Source organism: Pinus tabuliformis, chromosome 2_1, assembly GCF_031772625.1.
Source record: "Pinus tabuliformis cultivar Carrire ecotype Pingquan chromosome 2_1, CPIR1, whole genome shotgun sequence".
Classification (NCBI taxonomy): Eukaryota; Viridiplantae; Streptophyta; class Pinopsida; order Pinales; family Pinaceae; genus Pinus; species Pinus tabuliformis.
In genome coordinates this window covers 818,389,542-818,415,815 of record NC_142299.1, presented here as the reverse complement: position 1 = coordinate 818,415,815, position 26,274 = coordinate 818,389,542, and positions in this window count along the sequence as shown.

Below are 26,274 nucleotides of genomic sequence, written 5' to 3'. Positions count from 1 at the left end.
CATTGGTGGAAACTTATCTGCTGACATCAAATACTCTTAGTTTCAGGCTAGGCCTTGGCGATTTTCCTTCATGAGTGACAAAACCTCAATTAATTCTTCCTTCTACTAATTTTTAAAGGCATGGTTAGAGTTTGTGTTGGAAGGTGGAGTACAGTCAAATCTTGTTCAAAACTCAGCCTAGGAATAAAACTCGAGACCTGGCATTGGCCAACAAGTTGTTGTACCCTTGAGCTACATGCCTATTCATGATAGGTACCTTTAACAGTTTGATCTAGAAGTGTAGCTTTCTCTTTCAAGGCACACCTATCATGCCTCATTTTAATAGAGGCTTTAACAAAGGCCTTGTAGTCAACCTTGCACCAATGCAATGCTGGAGTAGGTTGCTCTAACATTGGGGTTCTTGCACATTCAGGATGGGCTCCCTTGATGGTTCTATCTAGAAGTTTGGATTTCCATCTCCAACAAACCTTGACTATTATGGTCACTACTAGACAAAGACCATGGTCCATCCGTTATGGTCAACATGGAAAGTCTCACCTTGGATATGTAAGTCTTGCATAATAGACATGTTCACTGCCATGGCATCCAACTCTTTGGAATCCTTTCTGTTCAAGCTAACATCCTCTTGCTTTCACAGTTAACTTTTGTTCTTTTCCCTATTTGTTGTTTAACCTAGTGTTCCTGTCATCTTCCTGCATACAACACTAGTAACAAAGCAGTTTTAAGAAAAAGTAACTATTCTTCTTTGCATAGAACATCCCCTAGGGTTGAATGTTGCCAGTTTGCGCAATGTTGTGGCTATGGTTTGATATGTTGTAAATTCACGTAACTACCAAATGGAATGCTTTCATTGTGGGAAACAAGTCACACCTCAATCTAAGAAAATATATACAGTGTTGAACAGATTGGCTAAGCAGATGGAGGAAGGAGGGCATCTCGCAGACACAAATTTCATATTGGATGATGTGGAGGAAGATAAGGTGTACGATTGGCTAGAGTGCATTCTCTTGTACATATTTTGATGCTAGTAGTGATTCCTATTGCTACTTAAGCACCCTTGAAATTGCAGTGAATGCTAAACCTTGTCTTTCTTTGCTGAAAACATCTTGCTTAAAGATTTGAAATAAAATAAACGATTTTTTAAACTAATATAAAATAATATAATGTTAAATGTGATAACAAGCAAATGTCTGTGAAATTTGGTTAAGTATTAAGGGGTGTTTACCATGTGGTTAAATCTGAAAGACATGGTGTGCGATTGGCTAGAGTGTACTCTCTTACACAGATTTTGATGCGAGCAATGATTCCTCTTATTGTCTACGCTTAAGATATGGATTCTCGTGCATGTGTATGATGCATGACAATGGAAATGTTGGATTGATTTGAATCTCTGTCAATGACCACACTCTTGAAATTGCAGTGAACGTTAGCCCTTGTTGTTCTTTGCTGCCGATGTCTACTGTTGCTTTGTCTAATCTCATTCCTTGTGACTTGTGTATCGTTAAATCCCATTCCATTCGAAGTGGTATTTGACGGCATGTACCCCTTGTGATGGTAGAAATGGGTACATATTTTGGGTGTGAAATGTCCCATGGTGTTCCTTGTATTGACTAAAGTCGACGACCACGAAGGATGGTAATTGTGGGGGCTTTGAGTCAACTAAATAAAATATTGAAATGATTTTCCTAAGTGCACCATTGACAAGGCCTACATTTACCCACAAGTTATTGGTGTGCATAACTTTTTGTTCATTGCATAAGAGCACTTTTGCGAGCAAATGCTCATCTTCTGTTGTAGTAGACATTTTCTGCCTTTGTTGTTCTGCAGAGCAAAGCACGACTGGAATGTTCAATTTTTTAAGCATTTTTTTATTATGCAAGACAATTGATTTGTTCATTGCATATAGGTGCATGGATTCTTCAAATGTGCGTTGCTCTTCATGTGTAAGAGAGGAATTTGTCCTTGAAATTAGGAGTTGCCAATCTTCAATTGTAGATATTCTATTTCTGAGATTTGTGAGTATTTGTCGGAAAGCAACCTGGGATGGGCTAGCTCCTTGTTGGCAAAAAATGGTTGAAAGTGTTATGAATGTGTCAAAGCTGCGCCAAAGTGCAGTGCCACATGATGTCCCCGCGTATAGAGGAATGTCTTTTACAGGTGGTAGCTGGTCTAAATCTCTGACAAGGATAATCAGGTGATTACCAAATGGTGCATTTTGATGAAGGGGGAATGCCTCTCTTAGACGATCGTCAATGCAATAAAACATTTTTGGATCGATGAAGTTCATTTCATCAATGAGAATGTATCCTACAATATGGATTTGCTCTTGCAGTTGTAGGAGTGGCTGGCCTTCAAGAGGATGCACTTATTGGATAGGGATATGAAGGGCAGAGTGGATTGTGAGGGCATTTATGTTGAAAGGTGCAACGTTAGTTGGTGCAAGTAACAACAAAGGGTTTTTGTTTGTTGGTGAGTTTTCCACAAATACATGGTGTAGACATTTAATAAAATGGGATTTTCCTCTCCCAGTTGTTCCTTGTATGATGATTCTGTGTGGGGGTTTTGAAGTGAGATAAAATAGTGGTAAAAGCTATGTTTTGGGTGGGAGATAATGTGTGATCTTAGGGAAGGTTGGAAAAATAATGATGTTGGTTTTGAATAGTTGAGTGGTTGAATTCAATGAAATTTATGGTAGTTTCGTACAAGTGGAGAGGGATAGTAGTATGTGACCAATTGTGGTTGGAATCGAAGTCGCAATAGCTAATCATGTCGAGGTCATCAACTTCAATATTCTAACCTAGGTGGAGTTGAGAGATGATTTTCCATTCATTCATTTGCATGGAATCAAGAAGGGTGTCGGAGGTAGATTGATATTTAGTATGTGAGGTTTGTGGGTTTTCAATTTCTCGGTGGACATGCCATGGTGTATATGTACCCTTTTTTTGTTCCCAGCATGCAATTATTTTGGCGTTAGAGGAAGGAATGACATTGTATCATGGCAAGACATGTACAATCATTGGAGGGAATATGTGTTTCAATTGGTTTTTTTCCGACGGGAAAAATATGACCAAGAGCATGCAGCTTCAAGGAGGGGTAGTGGTTCCAATGAAATAGGTTTGTTCATGTATGCAAGGATAATGTTTGGTGTCTAAAGGGGATTCTCAGTATCTTGAGAAAAACATTTGAAAACAGTCATGTTAACAATCAAAGAAACAAATGTACAGCTGTAGAGAGAGAGGTATATTTTGTAACATATGGCATATTTATTGTGCTCCAATGGACCTCTATTTGCAATCGTTTCCATAAGGAGTTTCTGGATAATAGCAACAATAGTTTCTTCTATAGTGGCACTTTGCAAAAGCTATGATAGCATTTTTCGGTAGCTCTGAGATCTTGTTTCTGCTTTTTCTCCATATTTTGAAATATAGTTTAATACAGCATGGCGAGATAGAAATGGTTGACAATTAGCATTTGCTCTCCAGATAGAAAGTAGATCAGTATCGTGAATATTTAATCTTTCATCATTGCGAGCAGGGACATAGGTTTTATGACCTTTATCATCAATGAAATGTGAAGATGTGGAGTTTAACTCCCATGGTACTCCATACCAACAACTAAGTACATTGTCTGTCCTGTGAAGACAATAAGATTCATGACACTTTGTATGCCGTTGAACGCAGTTGATGAGCTCTACATAGTCTTCAAACTAGGTGGACCTGAAGATTGATGTTGTGTCAAGAAGACATGGGTTATGAATTTCTGATTGGTGAAGCACAAGATTTCGATGTTCTGGCTAGTGTGGATTCCAGGTAGTTACGTAGTGATCAAAATACTTATGTCCGTCAACAACTTCTAATGCATTGTTCCAGTCAATAGTGTCCATATTTGGTTCATTTTATAAGCCATGAATGTGTGCAGATCCTCTATGTTTCCATTCGTATCTGAATATAATATGAAGGTAAAATTTGGTTAAAACATATATGCAATGTAGAAAATTAATGTAGAGGGAAATGGATATTAAAAAATACCTGCACCAATAATCTATTGCATGGAGGCCTTTTTGCAGGATTTCTTCGAGGAAAATTGTAAATCTGCAATGCATATATTGGGATGTTAGATGTGGGTTTTTAATTATGTTTTGAATTCTCCATTGGAAGTGGTTGTCTGAACTAGAAGGAACATTGGTAGGCATGATCATGTGCAAGTCATGCCATTTAGTATCAGCTGCACTGAGAGTGAAAAAGAATGTCAGACTTCCTATTTGTGTGATCATGTCAATCAGCTCAGGTTGTCATTTGTTCTAGAAAGACCGTGTTCCTCATAGGCCTGAACTGAACTGCATTATTTTCTTAGGTAATTTTGAATCTGGAGAGTCATGAAGACACTGTCGTAGGTCTGAAACCATTGTTGGCAAGTTGTTCTCAATGTACTTCTTCACAAAAATAGTAGCAGTTGTTTGGCTACGATGGCGCATTAGAATGTTATAAATATAGTAGCAGAATTTTGGGTGTTGGCCAAAGTGGTTATCATGGTAGTGCAACAAGTGAAAAGTGTATTCATGCATCTCAATTTTTGTAATTATTGTTTATATTTTCATGGCAATGCCTGTAGGAAAGAGTGTGGAGAATGCCATGGCAAAGAGACCTAAGGTGTTGTCTTCATTCATAGTTGTTAAAGGTATTGGAGGCCAGTCAACTGAGCTTGTTGAATTTAAATGGGTCAAGTGAAAATAATCAAAAAAGTGCTCAAGTTCAATACATGAATTTGGGAGTATTAGAACGAAAGAAGAGGGTTGGATTTCTAATGGAGGTAGCATGAAATTAGTATCAAAAGTCGAATCAATATTGGTTTGATGGGGTTAAAAAGAGGAGGTGGTTACATTATGGAGAAGAGAAGAAATATCTGTAGGGTGATACGGTAGAGCAAAAATTACAGATGAGCTGAATTGGACATCACTGTAGTAAGGGTCATTTTTTATTTTGTATTCAAGTGCTGCAAGGACACGTGATTTGCAAACAAAGAATTCATAAGCCTTTTCAGATGGATTGTGCCTTTTCACAATGAAGATGTCTAAGTTAGAAATCATTCAGGGTAAGTACTTTGCAATAGTAGTGATATCTTGAGGGAGCTAATTGTATGACCACTATATTTGTATTGGCCACCACATGCATGAGTGACTTGTAGAATGGGGTTTACATGTGCAATGAGCATTTCTTCAACTTGTGTTAAATGTTGAAGGAAATATGGTTGTTCACCGGGGTCAATGTTGTTCAGTTGATAAAAATGATTGGTAGAATTAGATGATGCACAATGAAAACAAGAAAGGCTACCATGTAAAAGTCTTGTTTTCATTCTTGGGTATGATTCTTTGCATATTGTGCAAACATGCATGGTAGAAATTTCATCGATCCTTTGTCGAAAACAATGATGTTCTTCATTAAGGGGAGGGTTATATTGGATTTGATGAAGGTGAGGTGGGTTGGTTTTCATAGTTGGGAGAGAATTTTAGGCGGGAAGGGATGTCGAGGAAGTAGTAGGGTTCTTGCGGTTTTTATAAAGAAGTCGATGACATGCATTTATTGTATCCTTGTGTTATGCATAAAGAAGATGGCATTGTTTGTTTTTATCCACATTTTGAGTTTTGTTTGGCATATCTAAACAAGTACAAATAATTATTGTTAGTTTGAATACATAACCAACTTAGAGTGAATCATAAATGAGTTTTTCATGTATAGAGAATGTATTACAAGTTTTAGAATTACATTTTCTTTAGTTATACATCGCTGAAGTATAGGTAGAATAGGTAAAAGGAAAAACATGCAATTCATAGACACTAAATGAGGGACTAAGAATGATTTGACATTGTTGCAAAGCTTGATATATAGGTTACGTAAATTTTGAAAGGGTAAACATACATATGGTGAAAGTAGTAATTAGGAGTATTACAAAAATATATGTTATTATGGCATCTATTATTGAGAGGAGAAGAGCAAGATAACCAATTTTTTTCTTTCTTCTTCTTCATTTTTTTTCAACAAGATTGAACGATAGCATGAATAGATTAGCAAGCAAGAAATCAATGTATAGCCATGTAAACAACGAAGGGAAAAAATGAATTAAAGTCTTTACAAATGTTGATATCTATATTATGTAAAATGCAAAGGGGTAAACATACATATTTTGGAATAACTGAAAAAGAGTATTTGCAGCGAAAGTGTGCAGCACAACAACATGGGTGTAATTTACAACAATATGGAATAATGAGCTATGCAGAAATGTCAATTTATGTACAAACAATAGTGTTTGAAGAAACCCTGAAAAAATTTCAAAGGCGGTGAACAACAGGTCGTTTTGAAGTGGACATTGCTTGAATGTCATTGAGGGCTTCTTTGCATGCAGAGGCATATTGAATTTCTTCTAAATTAATCAGTATTGGTTGCAAGTGCTCGACACCATTGAAGTAGTCTATTTTAATGGAAAGTGTTAGCAGGAAGCGGCTCATTGAAATTCGGCCACAAATTTCTTGAAGATCAGTTGGTTCGATAGAAAGAAGGAACATGTCTTTTTCCATGATGCCCATGAGCTCATTTCTTGCATCATTGAAAGCTGTGACATTTTGTAGGTGCCTGGTGTGGTCATGCAACTCAGTTTTATGTTTCTAACGGTAGTCACATTATGGGAAGTTGCCGTTACACTTTGTACAATGCGAAAGATTGTTAGAATGCTCCATAACCTTTTTCATGCATTGTTTTCCATTCAAATATAATGGACATGCAAGAAAGTAGAAGTCATCCATGTGAAGAGCAGTTATCGTTGAATGAACTAAAACTCATATTGCTTTCTCCGAGGCTTCCATGCAATCAATTTCATGAATCGTCTTTTGTGCTAGGGCATGTTTCGAACCAACACCATAGTTTCTAATCAAAGATGGAGAAGAAGAGCTATAACTTGTTTCATGGAACCATGCATGTAGTTGATGAGTTTCTTCAACTTGTGGAATTATGATGAAAGTGCTCATTTATATCGTCCCTATTGTGGTTCCATTAAATTCAGATAAATGACCTCCTTTGATTGCAAGGATTGGTGGGTTGTCAAAAGAGTAGAATTCAACAAGGTTTTGTCCTATAGAGTCACAATGATCTCCCCATAATGTTACATTAATGCTAAAACCCGACTTGTCTTTTAATATGAGTGTTTTCCTTAATGTTTCAGTTCCATCTTTTCATCGAATTTTTGATATAGGTGAGGTGGAGGTAACAACACCAATGACATCCACATTCGTATTTGGACTTGCATTTTTTATTTCAGCAATAGTTTTGAAGTGAAAGCTCTGATAAGGAAATGTTGGATCATCTATGGAACATGGATTGACAGTGGAAGCAACAAACAAGTAAATTTCCCATTTTTTCTTGAGGTGGTTGTAGTTTGGGTTTTCTTCTTTAACTGTTCCATTTGAAACAATGTATAGCTGGCCAACTTGAATTAGACTGTAAAGAGATTCGACCAATTCAGCAAATGCAGAAAGGTGGATCTCTTCTTTATCATGATTGATAAGGTCAAATCCAAAAACTTTTCCTGAGCCTTGCACATTGTTGTAAGTCTTCAATGTTGTTTTTGTAGATGCTCTACCTTGGATTGAACAATACTTTCGGTAGGGATTGAGCGCCTTGAATGGAATAGTTGTAATTGTCGCTGTAATTAGTGGAGTAACTACAGAGGGCAAGTTCTCTTGTGTTGATGAAGAGCTATATTGGGATGTACCTGCCTTTGCATGTAGTAGTGTTGATGAGTCCCTGGTCAATGCTGCTTTACGCATCACAACTTCAAGCTCAACAACTCAGATGGACCTTATGTAAACAAATGAGAAATGAATTAATAAAGATTCCATTTTTGTTTTTTAATTTTGTAATGTAGGAAGAGTATAGAAGACAAAAAATAAAAGAGGGTAAATTCAAATGTTGGGCCTTACAAGGATTTTTGAAGCACCATGCAAGCTGATTTTTTAAGAAGAATTATTGAGCCAATTTGGATGTCCTCAAATGCAACTTGTCGGCTATATGCAGATGGTAGCAAAGTCTTGCGTTGATGTGTTCCATCAGATAGAGTAATGTGGAAGTGTGAGGATGAAGTTTTTAATGAGGTAACAAAACCAATATCGATTATCTGGAGTAGTGGTTGAATCCCAGTGGAACCATTCAACAATAGAGGAATGGCGTTCGTAGTCATGGTTGGATCCATAATGTTAATGGAGGGCAATATTTTTTTCATGATAGTAATACCCGTAATTCATCAAATTCACTAAGCTGGAGTCCAGCACAAAATTCTAATAAAGAAAGATGTGATGTGAATGTAATCTGACAAGGCTAACTTTTGATCGTGAAACAATAATAAAGGCATAATATATGAGAGTGACATTGTCATTCACACCATTATTAAAGACGAGCTGACCTTGTAGAAAAAAAAAATTTAACATGTTTTTGCATAAATTAAAAATGCTTTACGTAAATTCCATGCTATGTATGTAAGGTATGTGTCTAAGCCTTCTAAAAACTATAACGATGTTTCTAAAACTCTTATAACGTGCTCGAAATCTGCCTGAACATGTTGACTGATGGACAACTATGATTTGTGCATGTACCCAGCACGGGTTAAACCAAATACATACCATTATACTTGCATGATTGATCTTCTTGCGCATGTTGGGAACATGGATGAGGCAGAGAACTTAATAAACAACTTACTACATGAGTTGGTGAGATTGTCATTCACATCACTAGGACATAAATTTTTAACATGTTTTGGCATAAATTAAAAATTCTTTATGTAAGTTCCATGCTATGTATGTAAGGTATGTGTCTAAACCTTCTCAAAACTATAACAATGTTTCTAAAACTCTTATAACGTGCTCATAATCTGCCTGAACATGTTGTCTCATGGACAACTATGTTTTGTGCATGTGCCCAGCATGGGTTAAACCAAATACAGACCACTATATCTGCCTGATTGATCTTCTTTCATGTGTTGGGAACATGGATGAGGCAGAGAACTTAATAAACAGCTTACCAGATTGATATGGAACCATATAACATTGGAACTTATGTAATTCTCTTAAACATGTACGCTGCTGCTGGAAAGTGGGAGGATGTAGTAAAGGTGAGGAAAATGATGAAATACAGGGGGTGAAAAAGGATCCAGGATGTAGCTAGATGCAAACCAAAAAGAGGGTGCATATATTTTTGGCAACAAACAGATCCCATCCACTGGTTGGCAGAATCTATCTCATGTTGGAGAAACTGCAACTGCAAATGGAGGCAACAAGGTATGTGTCAAATATGTGAATTTCCTTACATGCCAGGGAGAAAGAGACCAAGGAACTCACTTCTAAAGGCTTCATTTGTCTTTTTCTAGCTAGCATTTCCCACTCGGTATACCAAGCTTAGCGAAAGAATTTGGACGACATAAAAGCCTCGTTGAAGGAGACATAAGGACTAATATATAAAACTTCTAGACTCTATAGTCCGTATTCATTGACAAAAGGATCAAATCTCTTCATCACCCTTTTCCATCCCTAATCTCTGTTACAAAGTTACAGATCTATTCTAAGAGAGTGAAAGAAAGAAAACTTATATAGAGAAATAATAGGACCATTGTAGAGATGACCAAGATCATGCTTAAGGGCATAAATCTTTCAAACAACTTCTGTGTTGAAGCAGCCTATACACTTGACATAAGCCCCAGTAAGGATGTGAAGATCACCCTTGAAGAAGCATGGAATGGTAGAACACAAGTAATTCATTCACAAAATATTTAGTTGTTGAAGAATCCAAGCCATAAATGCTCTTGTAGATCATAAGCTAACTTGCAAAAATCTCATGGAAAAATTTCTAAGTTGTTTCCTGGCCACCTCCTAGAGGCTAACTATTTTCAACCTAGAGGGGGTGTTTCCAGTCTTCTAATGTGGGATGCACACAGACCCTACAAACTTAAAAAGCACATTGCTGATAAAAAGAAAGAATCATAAAAAGAAACTCTAAAAGTTATGTTTTGTCTTGCATCTTTGCACCTTTCTTTCATTTTTTAAAATTACAGGTACTACAGCCTAGATAGTTGTCACCATGACCTACTGTCACCGTAGTCTGCATACAAGGACAAGTAGCTGCATATTCTGGAAGAAATCAACCCTTAATAGTAGTGGAGTTCTAACAAGGTGGGTGGCTTAGACTAAAACTTTCTGAGTAACCCTAGGTTGTAGGAAACTCCTAATGATTATACACGTAAATGTATTCTCTTCAATTTTTAAGAGCTGAGTAAACTTTTTGTAAAGCATTTATATTATGGCATAAATCTACAAGCTGAATTTTGGACATTGCATGACGTAATGTTACTTGGGAATCACACATAATTCCAAGTTTCATGAAACTTAGGTCATAAGCAAGAAGAACTAAATCAACTACTATACCATGGCATTTTGAAGACAAGTAAATTTTCAGAACAACATGCAGAGCTGCACTCAGAAAATATAAACATTAAGACTAGGAATTGTGAAACTGATTAGCACCTTTCAAATTCTAATTTTTCAAATATATTATCATGTAAATATCGGATGGTCCTAGAGATGCCTTCTGTCATTTCAATCCTATGGAGCTCTGCCTTCTATCATTTCAATCCAATGGAGCTCTAATTTAAACAACCTACGTATGTAGCATAAAGTGGCACGATGTTAACCTATCTGACAAGTGTTATAAACATGTCGATGAGAAACAGAGTGTGAGAGAAGAAGGATCAATGTGGATATTCATCATGCGACTTCACACCGTGTTATTTTTCTATGAATCCATCCTCTGCTCATTACTTGCAGCATTCATCTGTCAACTTCTGAAAAAATTAGGGAATACAGAAAGATAAATGGTGTTTAGCATTGGTGAATTCAACTGTATTGATACAGTTGACTAAAATATATAGTGAAATAATCAATGGTAATTTGAATATGGCTGCAGATCTGAGATGGGGAGTTATTAATGTGGTGGTGTTGGTTATCTTGGTGGGTTTTCCCATGACCATATGACGAGCCACTTTTGTAGAGTCTGATCAGAACAAGGCGGATAAATTAATAGACGATGGAAAGATTGGATATGTAAAGGAGAAGGTCAGAGAGGCTATGGAAACCAGAGAGAAGGTAGTCGAAGGTGTAGGTACAACACCGTAGGATAGAGTCAAAAATTGGGCCAACGTGGCCTCTGAGAAATTTCTTAAATCATTCAGTTTCAAGAATACGATAGATCCGGCTTCCCAGTAAGACCTAGAATATAAATTTTATATGGTCATGTTTAATTTCATTTAAATGCACAATTTCATGTTAACAATGTACACTATGGGATTGATTAATTTGATTGCAAGAGTTATTGATCATCTGTTGATATTGTTGACAATGATTCTCATGGTACAACTGAAACAGTGAAGGAAACAACAACCAAGGGCTATGAAATTGGAAACAAGGTAACCCAAGATGTTATACACAATGCAGGGTAGGCTGCACATAAAATAGTGCAGAAGGTGTCAAGGAGTTGAACAATCTAGAAAATTTGAGTGCAGGATATTGTCCGCTAAGTGAAATTCCTTTCGACACTGAATTGGCAGATCCGAGAGGACACAGAATGCTGGATTCTTCTATTGTACCATGTACATGCTTTGACTATGTTTTTGCCCCAACCTTCAAAGATCTTTGGACTCACACAATTGTGTTGCATTGAAGGAAATAACAGGGGTTTCTGGTCTTGAAAAACATCGACTGTTGGATATCAGCGGTTGTAAAAACATAAAAGAGATGGCACTGTTAAATGATTGTAGAAGGTTGAATTCTATGCTAATCAGGTGTGGATAAGCATTTAAAATAGAAGATACTTATAAATTTTTGCATTTAGTGCTTACCTAAAGGGCTTTAGCGCTCCTTCTTTAGTCTCTTGAGCATTGAACTTTGAGCACTAAACGAACAAATTCTAAACAGAGCAAGCACTAAACCTTGAGCATTGAATGAACAACTTTTGAATAGAACAGCCGAGCAATAAACATGGTATAGCAGAATAGTGAATGAGCACTGACAACCGAGTTGTAAGAGTAGACGACAACATAATTTCATTGTTATGGCAGCGGGATGTGGAAGCAGTTCGTGCAAAACAGAAACTGAAAGCATTTTTTGGCAACAGGTCATGGAAGAGCAGAAATCAGAACAGTTTTGGAGAGGGAGAAGAGGAAGAAATAGTCCGAGGTATTTAGCCAGATGTCAGAGAAGACCAAAGAAAAGATGTCAATCAGACCATATGCCAAATGTCAATTAGAGAATCAAAGTGTAGACTACTAAACTGATTCAAAAGAAGGCCTATATACCTAAATATATTCATGCAATAATTAACTCTTATGACCTTTTTCTTAAATCTATTTAAATTCTCATTCCCAACTCAATCAAAAGTGCAAGATGAGTTCAACTCAAGAGTGACAAGTATTAATTTTGTATGTAAAAATTAACACTTATTTTTTTGGTTGATATATAAATGTAAGAAAAATTATTTAATGATGTGTTTTTTTATTATTATGGAATATTATTAAGTTTTAATATATCATATTTTATTTATATATAGGTGAGATTAATAAAAAAAGGTTGTAAAGTAATTTTAAATATATTTATAAAATAATAGAATTGAAGTGTGCAAGTAAATTGATATTTCCAATAACAATATTTTATTATATATATATATATATATATATAAACTACAAAAATAGTAAAAATAAGTAAAGTTAACAAAAGTGAAAAATGAATGAGATAAGAAAGAGTTAAAAAAAGAAATATTAAATTAAGTAAAACTTAAAATAAAGAAATAAAAGTTGCATGTTGACACATGGAATGTGTGCATGCAGACCCCTTTCCATTTTTTTGTCTATTTAATGGACTATGAGGAAGATGAGATTCAATCATTCATTCATCCATTCTCTTGGAAGAAAAGTGTTGTGAGATAAAGGATTCCCTGGTAGTAGTACATTGGTTGAGGACTCAGGGGCAACCAAATATAGAAATATTATGTGCAGCTGAGTATATGGTTGGGTGGATATTCGTCCCAAAACTTTGTTGTGGTTAGCGGAATTCAAATAGTGTTCAACTCCAAAATCACAAGTAAGGAACATCATCGCTGCAAGTAAGTCGTCTCTTCTCATGATTTCCAAAAATTCTATGCTAATTAGTTGAATAGTTGGTTTGTTGACTCTTAATTTCATAATTGATATAATTAGTTGTATATTTTAATTTTGGGTTGTTGTAGAGAGGAATTGCATCATTACTCTGAGTTGATTTTCTTTGTAACATATTTGAATTTCTGTATCTATAGTCGATAACTAGATTTTTTTGTAATAAGTATTTAATTATTGTTCATCTCCAAATATTATTATAATCTAATTTAGTCTCTAGGCACATTTCCGGGTCGGCAGTTTCCCATTGACTCAAGTAACCTCATGGTTTTTTTATTCATAGAGTAGAGTAATATTTAGAAGTATTTAATGTTATTGATTATAATTTTTTTCTAATGCTAAATTTCAGCTTTTCATTAGACTCATCTTTCATATAGTATTTTGCTAAAATTCACCTTTTCTATTTTCAGATTTGTTAATAGAACATGTAATGATCAAATTCAAATTGATTTTCTCAGGCTTAAGAATCAAGAAAACTTAAATTTTGTTTCTTATTATGTTTTGATACCCATAATCTTGATTTCACAAAATTTTGGTACCCAATTAGGTACCAGTATTCAGAGTTTTCATTTCCAAAATTTTGGTATTCAATTCGGTACCAATACCCAGATTCTCCCTATTGTCAAATTTTAGTAGCTTGCAGTTTAGTACCAAAAATATATAGCTTGTAGGTTCCTTATTACATTTCAGTACTAGATCAGAGTACTGAAAAATATATAACTTGTAATTTTGGATTATGTATTATACAGGAAGAATGAACCTACACTAAATCATTATGACTTTAATCCTGCTTAGAATTTATTTCTGGTATTTTAGAGATGCATTTCTTATTATTATTTTTCTACATTGTATTGCCTTGTTTTCTTTACTTTCCCGACACACTTTTTCTTGTAGTTTCGAACATTTACTTTTCAAAGAATTCTTTTCTACAACATGTTTAATGAGTTTTTGTATGCATCACTATAGGATTAGAACCACTGATGTCTCAAGAACTAATAAGCTACATACATAAAACCACATGAACATTGTCTGTTGGTAATTTAATATTGTGGTTTGAAACCTGATAAGAATTAGAGTCCCACATTTCAGTGACAAGGTATAATCCTTAGTGATTAGTTCTTGCTATAACTAGCCATTTAGTGTAGCATAGAATAGGCTACATTTCTTTTGCTTTCATCCTTATGTCTTACTATACCATATTTGATAATTAAATGTTGGAAATAGAGTATATATTATTTTACCAACAGTTTTGGCATTTTTTTGGGGCAGATGCTAAAGAGATTAGATCATAGTTGTTTTCACAAGTTTTCCGCCTGATTTTAGATACAAGGACAACTTGGGGGCTGGGATAAAATGGTAAGATGAGAGGTAAGAATCTACACATCCACTTTGGTAGGGTTTCTCCAAAGCCTTTTTGTTTCCTTATTTTTCTTTCCAAGTGTGTTTTCCTTTAGACTGATTCATGAAAATAAGATAAGCCTAACTTACATGAACAAATAACTTGGTGATAGCAGGATCCTAGTAACATTATGGTGCTTTGCGTACATGATTTGTTTGCTTGCATTTGTTTTAAGTGTGTTTCCTACCTATTTCTTTAGGATTTTTATTAAGAACTCCATACACTAATCCATGTGTAGGACATGGATTAGAAAGCAGCAAAGAAATATTTAAGGATGATCAAGAGTTTGAAAGAACTCTCTAAAATATTAGTAGCAGATGGGATTTCTTATTCTCTTGAAGAACAAATCTTGATAGTGGTCAAGAACTTATCTGCTTCCCCAGAAGTGGTAGAAGCAAAAATCCATGAAATGCATCCACCGAAATATCTTCACCCCTGCAAACTTGTTGAGAAAACGGAAGAATCATAGACAATATCCAATGGAGAGAAACCATTAGAGCTTTATATTGAAGAATATTTGACATACCTATCTATGGATACTCTAAGCACACAAGAGGATAATCATATAATAATAGAAAATATGCATGGCATGGAAAACAAAGATATGCCAAGTGAGCTAAATAAAGAGGTAAACCAAGAAAATTTTGATTGTTTTGAAAGTTGGTTTCAAGCAACTATAGGACCATATCACTCCATTCTTCATTATTTCTTGACATTATCATCAAAACATTTGGTTCCTCATACTCAGGTATACATTGAAAACTCTATTATAAACTTGAGTATGAATGTATTTTTATACCTATTAGACACATGGCTACATTGGAAATACTCCTATACTTGAGGAGATGCTTTTTGTTTTTGTTTGCGTGTTTTTTTTTTCTCTAAGGTAGAGTAGGATAGTAAACAAATAAATAAATGGTCCATATAGTAGTTAGTTTAGCCCTAAAATATAGCGTATCATCGTTCTCATTTGTTTTGTATAAGTGGAGACGTTAACAACTAAAAAGCAACTAGTTGAAAATGGGAGATATGTGTTCCTATAGCATATTTCTGTTGAGGTTTCTTTCGGCTACATATTGTTTTAGTGAAGATTTCCACTCAGAATTATTTCCAATAGTGACATCTTTCAACTATTACTTTTATTTCTCGCTTATTATTTCTTTTTAGTTAGACTTGTTTCTAGTTTTTCTTTCAATAAAGCAATCTATGAACCTCATGTTTGGAATTTTGTGTGAAGGTAATCTCCTTAATACTTGATGGGAAATTATTGCATTGCAATATCATATGGTAATGCATACCAACTATCTGGTAACATATTTTAGCCAACCAATACCCATAATTTTGGTACCAATTTCCTATTTTACTAGACAAAGCCAAATTCATGGATCTTGTTTTTCCGAGACGTTTAAATACTGGAATAATATTTTTAAAAGAGGAAAATACATATTCATCAATAAAACATAACACTTAATGGAGTATTTGATGATATTTTTACTTTTTCCTTAAGTTGTTAAAAATGATGCATCCGTGCTTTATCATTACTTATATATTTTAAGACCACTATTTCACAAAGATGATTGAATAAGCAATCTGTCTCATAAAAGTTGAATTAAATGATAATTCTAAACTATTCATAGTTGATATGCCATTTATGTTTTGGAATTTCATTTTTCTTATACATATAGATTTCTCATTATTTATATGAAACAATTGCTTAAACTATAGTTGCCAAAGCATACTAAGGGGATTAAAACCAAGTTAAAAGGTCCATACAATGATACTAATGAAAAAAATCAAGTTGAATACTATAACCATAACACCAAAGCATGATATCTGAGCAGCTTTATTAGGACTTGCGAAATAGATACTGAAGTCTCTACTCATAGTGGAACACGAATTTAAAAAGCGAAAACACACATGAAAAATATGATTGGTAGGAATTTAGGTGTCTTTTGGTTATTCTTTGGTTAGCCCCATCCATATCACATTAAAATTGCTCATTCATGCTATGTCCTTTGAGTACGTATAAGTACCTTATGTGTCCAAGACATTATGCCAGTAATCAAAGTCACTCTAAAAGGTATCATCCAATGCCTTTAAGGGGCTTTCTGAAGTTGCTCCCTCATCTACCAATTGCAAAATAAATGTCTATAATATAAAACTAAAATGGTTAGAAACATGGGACTAGAGACTTCAGTGTAAAATAGATTTAAGAGGTTAACCCGTCGAGGCCATGGATGCCTACTCGTAGCAGGTACTAACCTGTGATACCACTAGGCAAACCCATTTGGGAAATGGGGTATTCTACCTAAAGAAGTTTCAACCAAACCAAGGATTTTATCTACACATATGATGGACACTCTATAGTGTTACAATCAAAGGAAGCATGTGTGGATGAAGTCAAGGAAAAATTGAACTCTATAAAGTTTCTACTAAAGAATGGCCTAAGGTAACCTCAATTCCTCTATCATTGCTTTTTCATACTCTATCTAAGATTTAATTATCTTAGAAGTGGGACCTATTCTCACATTGAATTAATAAAACTCAACTAAAAAGGCTATTTTTAATACTTGGATAAATATAATACTTTGAGATTTTGTTAATAATAGATCATTTTTTATTGGTTCATCATTTTTTTATCATAATAAACCTCCTTATTTTCTGTCTACAGAGAAGGAGATCCCCTCAAATTTACAAAAAAAAAAATATTGAGCATTAAATTGTTAAGGATTGATGAAATCATATGTAACGAGTGATTTGGAATTTATTTTATGCTTCTTGTTAATTTTGCATAATTTTAATAAATCAAGGATGAATTATTTTTTATCACTATTCATCTCATCAGTTCCATTGTTTTATTTTCCAAACCCTATTTTGTGTAGATTCATCTCAGTAGCCCTCTTCACTTCCTCGGTGCCTCACCTTATTTGCATGAGGACATGAAAGACCTTAGGCATGGGGGAGTGGTTTTTGGGACCTTTGGATTCTTTTTAGCATCTTCATTTAATTCTCTTAAGCTTCCTCTAGCTGATCATATTGACACTCATCAATTCCTTCCAGACTCTCATCAATTCCTTACTTTGGCTCATCTTAAACTCCTTAAAACTCCCATTGCACCCTACCATACAAATCAAAATTCAAAAGGTGTACTTGCATGTTATCAGGAAAACTAGTGTCCATTTAGAGCTGCTAGTCCCACTAAGAAGGGTAGCTATCTTAGAAACAAACAAACTAAAGTCACTTGTGTTTTCCTTTATGTGAGATAGATGAGAGAGAAGCAGAGAGTACCAACCTCAGTCTTTTGCTAGCCTCCTTGCTTGTTTCCTCTCTCCTTTGATAGAGCCTTTTTCACTCCTTTCTCACTTGTACCGCTTCAAAGAACACCTATAGAGTCAAGGTAGCAAAATACCATCAAAGCATAGAGATCTATAACCATAAATAATGTAGGATCAGATGTACATTAACCATATAAATGCATACACAAACAAGATTCAAAGATATACAAGCATATGGAGGAACACTCAAATAGCTTTATTGATAAGAGTAGTAGAAGAGAGGATTACAACCAAGTTGTCTGATCCAGCATCATCCTCCCAGCATGAAAGCCCTCTTCACCTCATATAAAGCAAGATCACCCAACAATGTCTTCAAAGAGAAACCAACAACACTTCCTTGCAAATTACAAAATTCCAGCCTCTGGATCTCTGGGATGAGGGATCCATATATAGATGTGTACAGGAGAGCGAGTCAGCTTCTGGGATTTTGATTAGTGACATTTCACTGATAGTTCTTGGTCCCACTTGGATATTTTAGATTTCTTACTCATCCCTGGGTGAATTCAGAGAGGCAAGTGTCATATGAGCAGTTTCTAGAAGATTCTCTGTGTTTCCATCTAGCAAACTGCTTCTGCCATTTGTCTTCTCTCACTCATCGCACCCTACAGAAGGGATTTCCAATATGTATCGCACCTCCCGTGTGTAATAGGTGAGATGCATAGCACCCTATGCATGGAGTAGTCTGTATGGTCCAGTTTTGACCAGTTCTGAGTAGTTTTTCATGGAGAACTTCTGGGTGATGATGTAATCAGCTGAACTTGTTCCTTTAGGGTATGAAACAACACTTTTAGGGGTTTAGAAGCCCTTGGTTTATGGACATATGTGATTGGGGTTGCAGTTCCCAAATATGTCTATAACAGTTGCCCCCTAAAGCATGAGGTCGTAAATCTTTTGATGTCTGGTGAAATGCTTTATAATGAGGATCTGAGTTTTTTCGAACTGGAAGGTGACCTGTAATAAGATACAATACAATACATTATCTTCATAATATTTTCATGATCTAGCTGAGGCAGGCATTCCCATGCTCAACTTTATAAATTCATTTTCATGTACATAAGATAGACAATCGTCTATGTGGCAGACTCATGATTCTCGTAGAGCCATCATCCTTTAGTTTGGATGATTAACTGTGATGTACATTTGATGTCTTTATTTTCCTGTATATATCACAGCTCGGATGAATGAAACTAGATCTGGGGTTTTCAAACTCGTTCAATCTTCACCCGAAGTACAAGTCAAGCCATGTGAAAAGATGTTTTGATGTTGAGCATGGAAAGACATCGCCTGATTACCAGCTAATGATGTAAGTTGTTAACAGGCACGAGAGGAATCATCGATAATGATGATGACCCTCAAGGTATTGCAGTACAATTCACGTGGTGCAAATACATGAGTTGATGTCGAACACCACGTAAAATCTTTCGGTCGAAGGCCATTGATGTAACCCTGTCACCGGAAGTGAGAAACTTGCCATTGAGGCATGCAAGCTTCAAAGTACTGAAAGGGTTGTTCCTAAGTCAAATTCTTGGATAATGAGTTGATTTCGACAAGAAGTGACCTGTCGTAGGATGGCCTTAATGAATCCCACATCTACTACACGAAATGGAGCAAATGATTTTGTGGAGGTGAAATGTTAAGATTAGGTATGTTCTATGCTAGAGCAATTTATTTAAATTTTCATAGTTAGCAATCACATCAGCATTATGATAAACTGCAGATAGAACATAAATATAAAACGCAGAAGACAAGCCAAGACAAGAGGACACAGGATGTGGCGCAAGCTAGGGACAAACCCCACAATGTGTGGGGAAACCCTTTGATCAAATCTTCTTTTCTGTTCTTCAATAGTTTAGCAGAGAGAGAGAGATAGTACAAATACATGAGATTTTATGACAGCAGTAGCAAGACCATCATTCTACTAATGATGACAGTTCTGAGATGCAATCCTGAATTCTCATGACAGTCTTCAACCAATAAGAGTGCTGTAGCAGATCATCAATCTAGTAACCCTCACAGCTACAACATTCCACTGATAGCTTGCAGCACCTGTAAATCTGATAAGAGCACAAATAGTAGCCCTAAATAGCCTTTGCTATGATACCATGGCCTTTGGCCTAGCATATAGCAACTTCTGTAGCATATGTTCTCAAAACAGCTATACAAACATCATCAATGCAGCAATATGGGACTATAAGAACTCAGCTTAATGTTAGCACCTAATCCACATATGCTATTCAGCCCTACACTGATCTTTTCTAAGCCTTAAGGTCAGACCTTATGACTGCGGCTTCATTATCTAGCAAACAGTCTTAAAACCATGTGTTGAACAGCCTCTTTCATCACGATGTTACCTACAGCAAACACACTATCTCTTCAGGCTTATTCACACTGAGATAAGACCCCTTCTTGGTTAAGGATCTCTTCTTGACTGCGTCTTAGGGTTCTTCTTGACTGTAGTTTAGGGCCTCCCTTTTGGCTGCAGCTAAGGCCTCTTGATTGCAGATCAAGGGCTACTCCTTAAGTGCGTATTGAAGCTCCCTTTGACTGCGACTAGGGCTAGAGCTCCCCTCTACGACTGCGGCTAGATCTCTCCATTACCTGCGGCTAGCTGTGTGCAGAACCCTCATCATGTATAGGTTTCCATGACTGTGTGGACAACATACATGAATGCATTCCAATTCCTGCGGCTTTATCTTTTCCACTTGACTGCGGCTATATCTTTTCCACTTAACTGCGGCTATGACTGTGTGGATAGCGTACATGAACAGAACTGCATTCTTATGCATATGACTACATTTACAGTATATGACTGCGTTCCGTTGTGTTGGACGATCTCTTCATCAGACCCTTGTTTCATTATCAGGTCATGGCAAGACTGTAATATATACGTATGGAAGAGACAGCGTATAACATTATCTTCATCGAGCTGATAGAGTAGATCTATCATTGTTGTCCAATGACTAGTCTGCTACAAGAGTGCCATTTAATGTCAAGACTAATCCTTGTTATGCCGAGATTGTCCAGACTTCATGCTACCTTATCCAATTATTCTCTCTGCTATATTAACCGAGATTATACCGAGAATATACCTTTATCTGCAATCTTTGTTGTGTCCTCATTTATGTTGAGACTACAGAGATTCGTGGGCTTTATCATGACATATGAGATCTGGTATGTCCGCATGAACAGGTCTCCTTTGACTGCGTGAACAGATCTTCCTTTGCTGCGTGAACATGTCTCCTTTGCTGCATGAACAGGTCTTCCTTTGCTGCGTGAACATGTCTCCTTTGATGTGTGAACATGTCTCCTTCCTGCTGCGTGAACAGGTCTCTACTGATCTACGTTTAGGCTTCTACAGGCAGCATATTAAAGGCTCCTTCATGACAGCGTATAAGGGCCTTTTGGATAGCGTATTAGTTGACTGTATAAGGGCTTCTTGCACAGCATATCAGGGCCTCCATCTTTGCTGCTAGGATAATCACACTACAGCTAGGGCTTCATCTGCGGCTAGGGCACGTCTGTAATGCAGCTAGGGCATTATACACTAGCATATACTCTCAACATTTCTCCTTTTCCAAAAACCCAGATGTGGAGGGGAGATTACATGAAGAGTGAGTCTCAATGACATCAAATCCTCTTATATTTATACTAATGTGTAGATGATGAATAGACATGACGTTTGGGCTTCTAGAGCCTACATAAGAGTTGGTCAGCTTGATAATAATTATATCAACAAAATAAATTCATATCTCCATAAATACCTATCGGAATCGGATGATCTTTGGATCAATCCTACACCTCTCGACGAGAGGGATCCAATAAAATTATCAGTTGCCATAAATAAGCTGACCCACATGGAGTTTTGCCCTAGTTTCCAATTTAACACTCCCTCTCAACTAGGGGGAACTCCATCTGCTGATCCATATGTTCGACTGTACTATTTCTGCCATTAGTGCCCTGCACTGCTCTGCCCATCTTTGCTCAGCTATGCTCAGCTCTGCTGGCTCTGCTCTACTCAGCTCTGTTGGCTCTGCTAGCTCTGCTCTGCTCAGCTCTGCCGAACTATGAAGAAGAAGAATTGATCGAGAATGTCTCATACCATTCTCCACTGACCCGAAGTCAGACTCAGAGTGTGTACCACTGGTCCCAGACCAGTCTCAACTGACCCGAAGTCAGCGTCATAGTATGTACCACTCTCACTGGTTCCAGACTAGTCCTGCACTGACAAGAAGTCAGTCTCGGAGTATGTACCACTGCTCCCAGACCAGTCTCAGCCGACCCAAAGTCAGCGTCATAGTATGTACAACTCCTACCACTAGTCCCAGACCAGTACTATTGATCCCAGATCAATGGAGGACATCCTAGTGTAGGGAGTATAGTAGATACAACGATGCATCCATCGGTACTAGTATGGTCCCTAACTTCATTTCCCTGCTCATTGATCAGATGAGAGGTACTTCCCATGAGTCCCAGACTGCATGGGTAGGATGCCTCGACAGGAGAACTTAATCAATCCTGTCCTCATAGGAGAAGACATCAATGTTGCTACAATCACCATGGAGAACACATCAATCCAAGCCGCCGTGGAGAACACATCAATCCAGGCCTCACAGGAGAACACATCAATCCTACTATGCAGGAGAGCAAATCATCCTGTTCCACAAGAGAGTGAATCATCTTGTCCCACAAGAGAGCGAATCATCTTGTTCCAGTGCGTACCACCAGGGGAGGGTGAGTCACCCTGTGGTCGTATGTTTCTCCAGTAGATTCTGTAAGCCCCACAGAGCTCCCAGAGCTCAATGAATGCAACATGCAGGACACTTTTACAGGGGTCTCTTGATGACTCCAAGTCATTCGGGAAAATCACAAATTTGATCTTTCCCCCGGGACTTTAGCGACCTGTATATCATCTCAGTGGGATGGAGCCTCCTTGCTCATCGACTTTCCATATCCCAGATAAGGCAGTATCTGATGTCTGTCCGCTGGAGCAATTGTCGAATACAAGATTCCTCAATAATCGAAAACAGCTAAGAAATTCCGCAACCATGCAGCTTCATACAAGATCATACTCGTAGCCATGTATTCGGTCTTGGCAGTGCTTATAGTGACCAACTTCTGCTTCCTGCATTGAAGCAGAATCCAAAGAGAACCAACACTGAAAAGTGCTCTAGTGATCCTCCACACTGCCTGCCCACTCATCATTCGAATAATCATGTGGTTTCATATTTTTGGCAGTGTATCTCAATCCATGAGAGATTGTACCCCTGAAGATATCTCAGAAGATTCTTGGTACCAATCCAGTGAGGCTCAACCAAATATGAGGTCACCATGCTAACTGCAACACATATGTTCGAACGGAGGTTCTCCAAGAACATCAATGCAAATGAGTTTATGAAACTCAAAGGCATTTCCCAAATCTGGTCCGAAATCATTACCATATAGCTTCTTAAAGTTAAGATCCTCGAGGCAGTCACAAGCTTGCTGGTTATCTTCCCACATTCCAAATCCAACTCCCTCTGTCTCCTATAAATGAGAGGGTTTTCACCTGTCAGACATAGGTGCTGGTATGAGAGGTTTATCATGCACAACCTTCGAGTAATGGTTTGGATCGGTTTCACTCCTAGTGAATCTCAGCTACATTAGACAGCTATCAATCCTCTAATACTATGCCCAAGGTGTTTTTCTTCAAGCCATAGAGGGCTTTCTTCCACCTGTATACATGAGATTTCTTGATCATGATTCTCAAACTCCTCGGGTTGTTCGAAACCTGTGAACTTGTTGCATGAGGGGAATGGTCCCCTTATAATATTTTCCTTCGATACATTTCAAACATGTACCTTCATGTTTCTTTTTGAATTCAGGCATCCTAGTCAACATCTGTCTCACAGACCTCTGGTGCTGAGTCAATTGACATGGTCCCCAGTGGACTTCCTGCAACTTGATACAACCCTGAACTCAAAAACATCTTTAAAAGATCTATTTTCAAACACGTACCTTTCCATCGATAAGTGCCACCTTGTAACCTTTGACTTCCATTTCTGAGATGGACATCAGGTTCAATCAGGTACATAAAAGAGATTTTGGGGTTCCTTGCTTTCATGGAAGAGTCAACCATTGTCTTTGATGACCCGCATCTCTGTCATTCGGGCACTCCTTCACATAAGGGCCAAACTCATAACCAAGAAAACTACCTTTCCTTCCTACCCTTAGACCTGAATTTCCCAATGAAGTGATGCCATCAGAAGTTTTGTTGCACCATTCTAATAACATTCTCTGCTTCAACTTCACCCTAGGTGAATTATGAGGAACCCATTGATCCTTTTCTCTTGTACCAATTGTATTTGGTGATTGCTCTTTCACTCTTGCTTGGGCATTGTCTTCACCTCAGCTCTCATACCATGTTAAGATTAGGTATGTTCTATGCTAGAGCAATTTATTTAAATTTTCACAGTTAGCAATCACATCAGCATTACGATAAACTGCAGATACAACATAAATATAAAACACAGAAGACAAGCCAAGACAAGAGGACACATGATGTGGCGCAAGCCAGGGACAAACCCCACAATGTGTGGGGAAACCCTTTAATCAAATCTTCTTTTATGTTCTTCAATAGTTCAATAGAGAGAGAGAGAGTACAAATACATGAGATTTTATGACAGCAATAGCAAGACCATCATTCTACTAATGATGACAGTTCTGAGATGCAATCCTGAATTCTCATGACAGTCTTCAACCAATAAGAGTGTTGTAGCAGATCATCAATCTAGTAACCCTCAGAACTGCAACATTCCACTGATAGCTTGCAGCACCTACAAATCTGATAAGAGCACAAATAACAGCCCTAAATAGCCTTTGCTATGATGCCATGGCCTTTGGCCTAGCACATAGCAACTTCTGTAGCATATGTTCTCAAAACAACTATACAAACATCATCAACGCAGCAATATGGGACTATAAGAACTCAGCTTAATGTTAGCACCTAATCCACATATGCTATTCAGCCCTACACTGATCTTTTCTAAGCCTTAAGGTCAGACCTTATGACTGCGGCTTCATTATCTAGCAAACAGTCTTAAAACCATGTGTTGAACAACCTCTTTCATCACGATGTTACCTACGACAAACACACTATCTTTTCAGGCTTATTCACACTGAGATAAGACCCCTTCTTGTTGCGGTTAAGGATCTCTTCTTGACTGCATCTTAGGGTTGTTCTTGACTGTAGTTTAGGGCCTCCCTTCTGGCTGCGGCTAAGGCCTCTTGATTGCGGATCAAGGGCTACTCCTTAAGTGCGTATTGAAGCTCCCTTTGATTGCGACTAGGGCTAGAGCTCCCCTCTAGGACTGCGGCCAGATCTCTCCATTACCTGCGGCTAGCTGCGTGCAAAACCCTCGTCATGTATAGGTTTCCATGACTGTGTGGACAACATACATGAATGCGTTCCAATGCCTGCGACTTTATCTTTTCCACTTGACTGCGGCTATATCTTTTCCACTTGACTGCGGCTATGACTGTGTGGATAGCGTACACGAACAGAACTGCGTTCCTATGCATATGACTGCATTTACAGTATATGACTGTGTTCCATTGTGTTGGAGGATCTCTTCATCAGACCCTTGTTTCATTATCAGGTCATGGCAAGACTGTAATATATATGTATGGAAGAGACAGTGTATAACATTATCTTGATCGAGCTGATAGAGTAGATCTATCATTGTTGTCCAATGACTAGTCTGCTACAAGAGTGCCATTTAATGTTAAGACTAATTCTTGTTATGACGAGATTGTGCAGACTTCATGCTACCTTATCCAATTATTCTCTCTGTTATATTAACCGAGATTATACCGAGAATATACCTTTATCTGCAATCTTTGTTGTGTCCTCATTTATGCTGAGACTACAGAGATTCGTGGGCTTTATCATGACATATGAGATCTGGTCTGTCCGCATGAACAGGTCTCCTTTGACTGCGTGAACAGATCTTCCTTTGCTACGTGAACATGTCTCCTTTGATGCGTGAACAGGTCTTTACTGATCTACGTTTAGGCTTCTACAGGCAGCGTATTAAAGGCTCCTTCATGACAGTGTATAAGGGCCTTTTGGATAGCGTATTAGTTGAATGTATAAGGGCTTCTTGCACAGCATATTAGGGCCTCCATCTTTGCTGCTAGGATCATCATACTACAGCTAGGGCATTATACACTAGCATATACTCTCAACGTTTCTCCTTTTCCAAAAACCCAGACGTGGAGAGGAGATTACATGAAGAGTGTGTCTCAATGACATCAAATCCACTTATA